General features: G+C 45.6%; 1 long non-coding RNA gene across 4 annotated transcripts; it reads left to right on the top strand.

The window, feature by feature from the left end:
• The first annotated feature begins 1501 nt into the window (after positions 1-1501).
• On the top strand, positions 1502-8169 carry LOC147965641 (uncharacterized). Of its 4 annotated transcripts, none has more exons than XR_015608462.1 (6): positions 1502-3704; positions 3868-3920; positions 4007-4948; positions 5050-5182; positions 7249-7729; positions 7822-8169. It is a non-coding gene; the product is annotated as an uncharacterized LOC147965641 (long non-coding RNA). The 4 variants fall into 4 exon arrangements; XR_015608463.1 differs by having other exon boundaries at positions 7249-7713; positions 7822-8168; XR_015608464.1 differs by lacking the exons at positions 7249-7729; positions 7822-8169 and adding an exon at positions 5794-6253 and having other exon boundaries at positions 1507-3704.
• The last annotated feature ends 3171 nt before the right edge of the window (positions 8170-11340 follow it).

The raw sequence follows: 11340 nt of genomic DNA on the forward strand, positions 1-11340 counted from the left end.
GAAAACAAAAAAGCTAAAAAACCCCCAAAAAGAATCATCTAAAACCGAAAACGCATACATAAAAATTTTAAAAAAATCTGAAGAGAGCCTTTAGAGCGCGATACATAATGACAACCGAGAGCACGCCAAGTGGTGCACTTAAAAATGCAGCTAATCTTCGGATGGTTTTGATAATTAAGAATAACATATATATCACTAGTATAAGGCACGTGCTATGCACGTAGTGTCTTGGTTAAAGTGCAACTAAGATATCCTCACAAAAAAGGATGCAAACAAGATATGTGTCTTTACATGTTGAGGAGTAGATAAAAAACAACCACAGAAGATATTGAATGATAAGTTTTCTCACCTTCAGCACGTGAGGGTGCAGGTATGTTAGTGTAGTGATAAAGATCGAACCTCGTGGTGAGATCCGATTTGTTGTTGCGGCCAACAGTACTAACCTCTCGCCCACGCATGTGATGTACACGAAGTAGAGGGTTTGAACCTTGCGGCTCAGCACGAGAGAAACAATCTGAACGACGGCACCTCACGCGCAAAACAATTTTCTTGCAGAAATGGCAACAGAAAGGTTTTTTAAAGTTACCTTAAAAACTTGATACAGATTTCTACCCTCGAAAACACATCTCTATCTCATATAAAAATAACATGTTTTACATGGCGCACATATATGACCTTATATAGTGGTCGACCAATCTAACTTGCGTGGCAAACTCAATCCATCTATCTTGACCTCTACTAATTTAAACAACTTCTGCCTTTTACATCTCAGCAGATATACCAAATTTAATAAACCGACTTAAACTTGCCTGGATAATCTACCAGGACTCTACCTTGGTAACCACATGGCCATATACGCTGTTGGTGGCCTCCAGCCAACAGCCTTCAAGGAGAGTTGACGACATGCACAACTTCCTTTGCTTGTACGTTTCTTGAGAGGTAAAAGTATGAACAAAAATATTGTGACCAGCCCCCGTCGTCTGAGCCATATATGTGCAGCAAACACATCCTCCACTTTAATTAATAGGTCCCCAGAATAATAGTATCTCCATCCTCCATGCATGTACGTGAATAATCTAACGAACGTGTTTGGTTGGACGGAAAAGTCACAGCTTCCCAAACCAGCGCTTTCTGAAACGGCATCTGTACACATACTACGTATTAGGTATCCGTGTCTTCCGATACATCGATTCACAAAACCGAAAACAGCCGGAGCGAAGGTGATTCGGAAATCGGGGTCGGATGCTCGAACCAAACTAGACGTGTATTCGGTAGAAAACCATTGAAAACCAGGGCTTCCTGATACCAAAACGAATCCGTTACCTGAGTGCGAACCAAACACGTCGTAACTTCCTCACAAGGATCAGTACTCGTTTGTGTATCTGCTAAAATAAATGTCTCTAGCCTGGTTTGACTCTCACGCCTTGTATTTTGCACAATACCAACTGATGACTCTGGTTCAACCTTAATATTCTCCTCACTAGGATGCATCACATTATCAAGCCGAGCTGCCATAACTTGACCCAGACCAGCGTCTTGTACATCGTGGTGGTCATCGATAGAAACAACTTTAGCGTTGGTCATATCATGTAGTGTGTGGACAAATCTAGAAAAATATTAGTCACTTATCAGTTATGGAGAAATCGGAGTTTATTGCATTGTCTGCTCCCTCCCCTCCCCTGACCCCCGCGTCGCCTCCCCTGGCGGCGGCGGGGGAACCCTAGCCTGCGCCGCCGCGGCCAACCCCCGCCTCCTCACCGCCACCAGAGGAGCGGCCGGCGAAGCTGCGCCGGCTCCCAGGAAGGTGGCGGCGGGGCACCTCGGCCGGCCCGACTGCAAGCCACCTCCCCCCTCCACACCTCTCCCGTCGGATCCTGTCGCGCTCCGGCGCCGGCGTGCTACCTCTGGCTCCTCCTCCCCGGCCCTCGACCGCCCCTTCCCTGTGGGCTTCGGCTGTCGCTGGCGCGTCCTCGCCCCAACCACCTTCTCCCGCGCCAGATCCGTGCGGCCTCCAGCACCCTTGCTGTTGCCGGCGCCGGATCCCGGGAGGATGGTGTTCGAGGCTTCTTGGCCGGGCCGTCGCCGGCCTGCCCGATGCGGCGTGTCTCTCCCCTGCTCCACCTCCTCCAGCGCCTCCCAACTCCACGACCTATCCCTGCCGGCTGCTCCTCCCCATGGCTCTCGGTCGGCAATGCCTTCTCTTCGGCTGGCTTTGGTGCTGCTGGCTGCGGCGCATCCTTTTCCCGCCCAGTTCTGGACCATGGCGTTGGTGGTGGATCGGGTGACTGCAGTGAGTTGTGTTGGTGGTGCTGGTTGGTGATTGTGGTGCATCCGGCGGCGCCCATGTCACCTTCTTGTCTGGTGATGGGTGCATCTCTCCCTGCCGTGGTGGTTCCAGCCAGCTACATGGTTTCCTTGTCTTCGATTCCTGATCCGACGACATTTGGGGTGATTCGGTCAAAGGCCGGGACGAAATCCTTGCTCGGCTTGCCGGTGCTGGTAGCGGCGACATCTGCGGATGCCGTCTCCTTCTTCAAGACCTGTCCTCCTTCGAGCACCGGGGGAAACCCTTGGTCCGGTTCTCCAGACCAGACAGCGGCGGCGTCCTGATGTCGTCCCCCCTTCATGAAGGTGTCGTCTTGGTTGCTCGTGGTGTCTTCGGTGTTGAAATTGGTGATGTTGGGCACCCTGCTTGGTCTTGGGCTGCTTTTCAAGATATGGACATCCGAGGCGCAATGTACAATATCGCCGACGCTTCTTCCATGGCTTCTTCCTCAGTCCGGTCCGATCCTGCAACCCACTTGCCGACTCCTCTTGGCGCTTGCCGACTCCTCTTGGCGCTTCAAGGTGGGGGGTACATTGATTTGCTCCGTCCTGATGGCATGGCTGTGTGACGCTGGTGCCCGACTTTGTTCGTGACGCGGCTTAGATGCTCTAGGTCTTGTTTCTTTCCTTTTCATGGCTGGAGTTTTAGGCTAGGAGAGTGTGTGCTGTGTTGTATCCCTCTTCCTCCCCTCTTGTTACTCTGTTCTCTTCTACTTATCAATGAAAAGATACGCAAGCTTTGCGTATTCGTGAAAAAAATCTAGAAAAATCCCACCGAACTCATTTTGTCACCCAAGCGCAGGAGCGAATCCCGGAAACTACACCCATTGGATCAGTTATGTTTCCCATTTAGATATATTAAAACTGAACACCCTCCCAGCCCTCTCAGACCATTAGCCTTTCTAGCCGTTAGATCATCATTTTTAGTCTTTTCTAATCGTCAAATTCGCTGTTAATCCCACCAAATCTCGTACGCAAGCGCTAACTCGCGCGCCAGGCTGCGCTGGGCTTTTCGGGCCGCTGCTCCGGTGGCTTTTTTGGATGTCTCGCGTTCAATTGGGCCTACTGGGCCTTTTCTATCCAACACAGCGCACGGGGTCAAACGCCAAGACGAACCCTAAAGCACGCGTTCCCGACCTGCTCTGTCCCGACTGCGTGCGGCGGAGTGCATTGGCGGCTGCGCGCCGACGCGAGCGGCGCGGCCGGATGGGCGCGGACCCTAGCGGCGCGGTCGGATGGGTAATGGATCCTAGCGGCTAGGCCGGATGGGGCACGGGCGCCAGCGGCGGAGCCGGTTGGGGTGCGGCGGCCAACAGGCATGAGATTCAATCCCGAACGATGATTAATCGGGCCATCAATGCCAATCGATGCTCCGGCAGGTCAGTTTCATCGCTATTCATGCCAATTGAGTGATTGCGAGGTTAATCCTGTATGCCAATCGATTAATTGAGAGGTTAATCGTATCTCTGTATATTCACCTAGCCTATAAAATCCCAACCTCCGCTCGTCCTTACCTACTCTGCTCATTTTCGCAAACCACAGTTCAAAAGCAAAGCGATGGGTGATGCTTAGGTTCCAACTCTGTTTGGTTTAAGGTGATGTGCTTGTTCCAATTCGCAGTTATTGTTTAGATATATATCTAAATGTCCTCCGTCTAATTCATAGTTTGAAATGATTACAGCTTCTCTCCAGGTTGGGATTCTAGCTACATACTGCTTGGTATCTTTGGTTCTTCCAGCTGATCCAATGGCTAACGGACAGGTCAGTGCCATTTTCCTTTTATGCCTCCTTTAATTGTGCCTCATCTCACAATCTGTTCATTGTAGTACATATCTTCTATTGTTATGATGTAATTTCACTCTATGATTGTTTGATATAATCAAAAGTACCACCTACTTTTCCTGCCATATATAGCAGGTTAATTAGAAAGTGAAAAATGCGGAAAAGAAAGACAAATGTCGCACAAGGCGCCGAGGGGTCAAATGAAAATATTGTGCTTCGCAGATCAAAACGAACAAAACATACAAATGTCATACAAGGCGCTCATGCGTGGACATCACAATCACCATCTTCTCGCGCTCATGCGTCGACATCACAATCACCATCTTCTGAAAATATTGTTCTTCCCAAATCAAAACGAGCAAAACACCAAGGTCCTCCTTTCGATTTTTTCCCTACATACAGCAGAGAACACGCCAATAAAAACCGCCAGGCACGCATTAGGGTCCGTCGCCGGTGAGTGGCGCACACCAGTCGCCATTAAGGTCCTGTTTGCGATGGTTATATACCTCCTCGATTTCCGGCAACTCTTCGATGCTCGAGGTGACCCTCTACCTCGCAGATGGATTACCATGGTTGGCTGGATTGACAGGCCCCCGATTCACCTGCATCCTGCGCCTCGACTTGATTGACTGGATACCATCAAGCGCTGGATTCCTTCGGGTGCCTTGCCGTAGCTGAATCTCCTCGAGCGCGTCGTCCTCCTTGGATATTCAAATATCTTTCCGGTCTTAAATTATGTTCGTGGAGAGAAACGCAGGAAATTGAGGTACTGCTACGCTGCCAGATCTTCCGTCTCCCCAAGGATCTCCTCTCACATGATCTTGTGATAGTTGTCGTGCAGGTATTGACTTCAGTTTCTACATTTTAGATAGGTCAGTGGGCTAAATTTTCACCATGGAGATGACTAAGCATGCTTTCTCTGTCTTGTCCACTATTCTTCAGTACAAAATATTGCACCTGACAGGCAGAATTGAGAGGACTTGAATGGGCAAGGACCTCTGCTATCGTCTAACACAACAGCAAGGATTCGCGTACTCAGTATTATCCATTGTTCCAGCCATATATAACCGTGCAGGTTAGGTTATATCGATGAATATTATTGAAAAAAAATCTTCATACATTACAACAATGTGATTTATTACTGGTTGCATAACATCTATTTGTGGTCTGCACTCTGGAATATGCTTGCAACAATCGAGTAGAAGGAATACTTACTAAGTTGCCGGCATTTCCATCAACCGTGGTATTTGATCTTTACTACCACAAGTGTTTTTCAGTTGTATTTTTTAATTATTTTTCTCTTTCTCCCATTTACAATGCGAAGAAGTTGCAGCTTTCTATAGTCCACAAGTAAATTGTTGATTGATTATATGTTACTCTTTGGTTTTACAAAAAATAAAGCATAATGATATAAATACTTCTCAACATTCGAGATATAGAAATGTCAATATTAGAATTGATAGTGTGTCATTTAGCCATCTGTGCATAACAAATTAACTTGCATTTTTACTTCAATGTTTATGTGGAACAACTGGATGTATTTGGGACACCTCTTTGGTTACTCCATACTTATCCAGATGACTGCAACAAGTATTTGTTTCACATTGCCTTTGGTTACTACATACTTTATCCGGAGAACTATAGCAAGTGTTTTTTTGGCGGGACTATAGCAAGCCTTTGTTTCAGGACATTGCTTTGGCTACTACATGTTTCTCCGGAGGACAATAGCAAGTGTTTCTTTTGCCAGACTATAGGAAGTCTTTGTTTCATAGCATCCCGTCGTTGCTTTCCTTCACTGTACAACAAGAAAGAAAGGTTTTTATGAGGTCTTTGGCTCTTCCTACATGAAAACTTTAATGTAACAATTTGGTCAGCAGGAGGGCAGCATCCAACAAAAAGATAGTGCTGCAGACTAAATGTGGAGTTCGTCCAGCTAATCAGCTTAGCTGCAGTACCCACGGCTGTCCATATCTTCTTTTTTTTTCTGTTACGATTGCTAATCTGCTGATTTTGCTTCTTAGTTGTGATAGATTGCCATACATGTGTTGCCTCTAGAGCTCTCCAGAAACCTACCTGTGATGAAACATGTTGGTTGAATGGTCAACTCCATTGTTATATCAATCTATTTTATCATTTTCATGCATTATTTCGTCTAAATGTATTTACAAAAAAATTATATATCTCTCTGTCAAGAAAACTTCAAAATAGACGGGCGCAGCAACGCCCGCCAACAACGCTCTAGTGATAAACAATAGTGATTCACTTTGTGGGAGAGATCAACGCTAATAAGGGCTTCCATGTCAAGGCCGATGGCTAATCCAAGTTTAAAATTTATTGTACCATAGTAAGAGCATCTCCAAAGGCCGCACAAAAATCTCGCGCCCAATAAAAGTTATAGCGCGCTACTTTAGCACTTTTAGTGTGCCGGGACCAACATTGCTTTAGCAGACGTCCAAAGACGCGCGCCCAAAAAGCAGACAGTGCAAATTGTGAAGCGTGCGCAATCCGGAGCCTAAAATATGCTGCGCGCGATGGCGTTTTTCAGCGCGCGCCCAAAACTTTTTAGCGCTACAGCATCTGCTGGAGCTGTTGGGCGCCCAAAAAACCAATTTTTAGTGCGCGGAGCTCTTTTTGAGCGCCTGTTGGAGATGCTCTAATAGAGATTGAACTAATGTTTATTCAAAGATCATTTCATGAAAGTTCAATGTAGACATGGCAAGGACATGTGTTTGTGGACCCCTCAAAATGCAAAGGACATACATAAAGAGCTTCTAAGAACTCATGAGAAGCTACACTTCGAAAGCTAAGTTTAGAGCAAGAGCGTGAGTTTCTAAAAGCTATCAATGGCGATCTTTGAAAGAAGAGTTCCACTTACATTACCAAATGACTTCTCTTGTCTACTTTCATGCCACAAGTTTCTAAGCAAGCTAGTAACAAGAGCAAGAAAGGTTTTACCTGTAGTAGTAACAATAACAATGCTAAATCCAATGTTGTTACTTTTAGTACTTCTATTGATTCCACTAATGATTCTCTTAGCCAAGTTACACTTGAGCAAGAAAATAATTTATTGAGAGGAATTATAGAAAAGGGTGTCTACAAGGGCCTTGACGGGAGCAAGCAATTTGATGAGATTGTTCGCAGGTAAGGATGGCACCGGAAGAACCAAGGTGTTCGTTTTGAACGAAAGTTCAATGCTAGTGGAGTTGAGTGGGAAGAAGATCAATACAGCAAGACAAAATTTGTTTCTCAACAACAGAAGTATAATCCTACTTATTTTAAGGGGACACATGTTCAAGATGATCTTCCACCACAAGACCACAAGCTAAAAGGAAAGGACAAACTTCAAGAAGAGATTGACTCATTTGAAGAACCACCTAAATCCTTGATCAGGTGGGTTCCCAGAGTACTTCAACTTCTACTTCATCACATAAAAATACAACTCTGAGGATTCCCATCAAGTTGATATGGGTCCCAAAGAAGAAGAACTAGAGATTTCTTGAGGGTGACTCCGCCAACAAACTTCACTCCTACTCATTCATGGCAAGAACTTGTGTAAACAACTTCAACATCATGCACTAGTTCACGGAGTCACAAACCCTCTTGTTGGTAAGTCAAGGGCAAGGTATTCAATGCATCCATGGACATCACCATTTGTGTATTTCACTCTATGTCTATGGATATACTTATTGTTTCTTGTGGGACTAACCCATGTAGGTATTGAAAGTACCCCAAATCCCAAGGATTGCTCCCAACTCTCAATGATCTTTGTAAACATTGAGCATCCACATGTACAACATCTACATGAAGTCTTCAATGACAAAACCAAAGGTTAGTTCATCCCTCTTTGGGGGGGGGGGGATCTCACATCTAGGGGAGCTTTGCTCTAAGACTTGAGCTAAAGCAACTCTAATGGCATGAACATATTAATGCTTTATGTAAAAATGGCAACACCACTTGTGCTTAAACGATGAGTATGGCCTATGATCAAATGTTCTCATTTGGCTCCTAAGTCAATATACTTATATATAGATGACTTTATCATCGACCATTGCTTGATGGATGCTAGAATTGGTTGTGCATGTTTGACATATTTTATTTGCTATTTTATTGTGTGAGCATGTTGCAATGCATATTTTCCCATTCAAGGACATCCAATTGTTGTCTGGTTGATTTGTATCTTTTGTCCAATTGGATGGACAAGAATGCCTAAGCACCTCTGCTACCTCTTGGCTTGTGTTGGTTTTTCCCTTGAAGAGGAAAGGGTGATGCAGCAAAGTAGAGTAAGTATTTTCCTTAGCTTTTGAGAACCAAGGTATCAATCCAGTAGGAGATAACGCAACAAGCCACCGAATACCTGCACAAACAAACACCAACTTGCACTCAACGCGACAAAGGGGTTGTCAATCTCTTCACGGTTATTTGCAAAGTGAGATCTGATATAGATGGATAAATGGTAAAGTAATATTTTTGGTATTTTTGGTTTATAGAACAAAAGAATGCAAAGAAAATAAATAGGAAACTAAGATTGTAGATCGAAAACTTATATGACGGAAAATAGACCCGGGGGCCATAGGTTTCACTAGAGGCTTCTCTCAAGATAGAAAATATTATGGTGGGTGAACAAATTACTGAAGGAAATATGCCCTAGAGGCAATAATAAAGTTATTATTTATTTCCTTATATCATGATAAATGTTTCTTATTCATGCTAGAATTGTATTAACCGGAAACATAATACATGTGTGAATACATAGACAAACAGAGTGTCAGTAGTATGCCTCTACTTGACTAGCTCGTTGATCAAAGATGGTTATGTTTTCTAGCCATAGACATGAGTTGTCATTTGATTAACGAGATTACATCATTAGGAGAATGATGTGATTGACTTGACCCATTCCGTTAGCTTAGCACTTGATCGTTTAGTTTGTTGTTATTGCTTTCTTCATAACTTATACATGTTCCTATGACTATGAGATTATGCAACTCCCGTTTACCGGAGGAACACTTTGTGTGCTACCAAACGTCACAATGTAATTGGGTGATTATAAAGGTGCTCTACAGGTGTCTCCGAAGGTACTTGTTGGTTTGGCGTATTTCGAGATTAGGATTTGTCACTCCGATTGTCGGAGAGGTATCTCTGGGCCCTCTCGGTAATGCACATCACTCAAGCCTTGCAAGCATTGCAACTAATAAGTTAGTTGCGGGATGATGTATTACGAAACGGGTAAAGAGACTTGCCGGTAACGAGATTGAACTAGGTATTGGAATACCGACGATCGAATCTCGGGCAAGTAACATACCGATGACAAAGGGAACAACGTATGTTGTTATGCGGTCTGACCGATAAAGATCTTTGTAGAATATATATAAGACAATATGAGCATCCAGGTTCCGCTATTGGTTATTGACCGGAGATGTGTCTCGGTCATGTCTACATAGTTCTCGAACCCGTAGGGTCCGCACGCTTAAAGTTCGGTGATGATCGTAATTAGGGTTTTTGTGTTTTGATGTACCGAAGGTTGTTCGGAGTCCCGGATGTGATCACGGACATGACGAGGAGTCTCGAAATGGTCGAGACATAAATATTGATATATTGAAAGCCTATATTTGGATATCGGAAACATTCTGGGTGAAATTGGGATTTTACCGGAGTACCGGGGGGTTACCGGAACCCCCCGGGGGTTAATGGGCCTACATGGGCCCTAAGGGAGAAGAGGAGGGCCGGCCAGGGCAGGCCGCGCGCCCCTCCCCCCTAGTCCGAATAGGACAAGGAAGGGAGGGCGGCGCCCCCCTTTCCTCTTTCCCCCTTTCCCTTTCCTTCTCCAACAAGGCAAGAGGGGGGAGTCCTACTCCCGGTGGGAGTAGGACTCCTCCAGGCACACCCCTAGGGGCTGGCCGCACCCCCCCTCTCCCTCCTTTATATACGGGGGCAAGGGGGCACCCCATGACACACAAGTTGATCTTCATGATCGTTCCTTAGCCGTGTGCGGTGCCCCCTTCCACCATATTCCACCTCGGTCATATCGTAGCGGTGCTTAGGCGAAGCCATGCGTCGGTAGAACATCATCGTCGTCATCACGCCGTCGTGCTGACGAAACTCTCCCTCAACACTTGGCTGGATCGGAGCTCGAGGGACGTCACCGAGTTGAACATGTGCAGAACTCGGGGGTGCCGTACGTTCGGTACTTGGATCGGTCGGATCGGGAAGACGTACGACTACTTCCTCTATGTTGTGTCAACGCTTCCGTTGCCAGTCTACGATGGTACGTAGACAACACTCTCCCCTCTCGTTGCTATGCATCACCATGATCTTGCGTGTGCGTAGGAAATTTTTTGAAATTACTACGTTCCCCAACAATTACTGCCGAGCAATGGATAGAAAAACGCAAAGTTATGACGATATCTAAGGCAATGATCATGAATATAGGCATCACGTCCGTATCAAGTAGACTGATTCCTGCCTGCATCTACTACTATTACTCCACACATCGACCGACTCCTGCCTGCATCTAGAGTATTAAGTTCATAAGAACAGAGTAACACATTAAGTAAGATGACATGATGTAGCGGGATAAACTCAAGAAATATGATGAAAACCCCATCTTGTTATCCTCGATGGCAACAATACAATACGTGTCGTTTCCCCTTCTGTCACTAGGATCGAGCACCGCAAGATTGAACCCAAAGCTAAGCACTTCTCCCATTGCAAGAAAAACCAATCTAGTTGGCCAAACCAAATCGATAGTTCGAAGAGAATTGCAAAGATATCAAATCATGCATATAAGAATTCAGAGGAGATTCAAATAATATTCACAGATAAGTTGATCATAAATCCACAATTCATCGGATCTCGGCAAACACACCGCAAAAAAGTATTACATCGAATAGATCTCCAAGAACATCGAGGAGAACATGGTATTGAGAATCAAAGAGAGAGAGGAAGCCATCTAGCTACTAGCTATGGACCCATAGGTCTGTGGTAAACTACTCACGCTTCATTGGAGAGGCAATGGTGTTGATGTAGAAGCCCTCTGTGATCGAATCCCCCTCCGGCAGGATGCTGGAAAAGGCCCCTAGATGGGATCTCACGGGTACAGAAGGTTGCGGCGGTGGAAAAGTGGTTTCGTGGCTTCCCCCGAAGTTTTTGGGATATTTGAGAATATATAGGAGGGAGATCTAGGTCAGGGGGGGTCACCGAGGGGCCCACAAGGCCGGGGGGCGTGCCCTACCCCCT

Source organism: Triticum urartu, chromosome 6A, assembly GCF_056163025.1.
Source record: "Triticum urartu cultivar PI428250 chromosome 6A, HENAU_Tu73, whole genome shotgun sequence".
Classification (NCBI taxonomy): domain Eukaryota; kingdom Viridiplantae; phylum Streptophyta; class Magnoliopsida; order Poales; family Poaceae; genus Triticum; species Triticum urartu.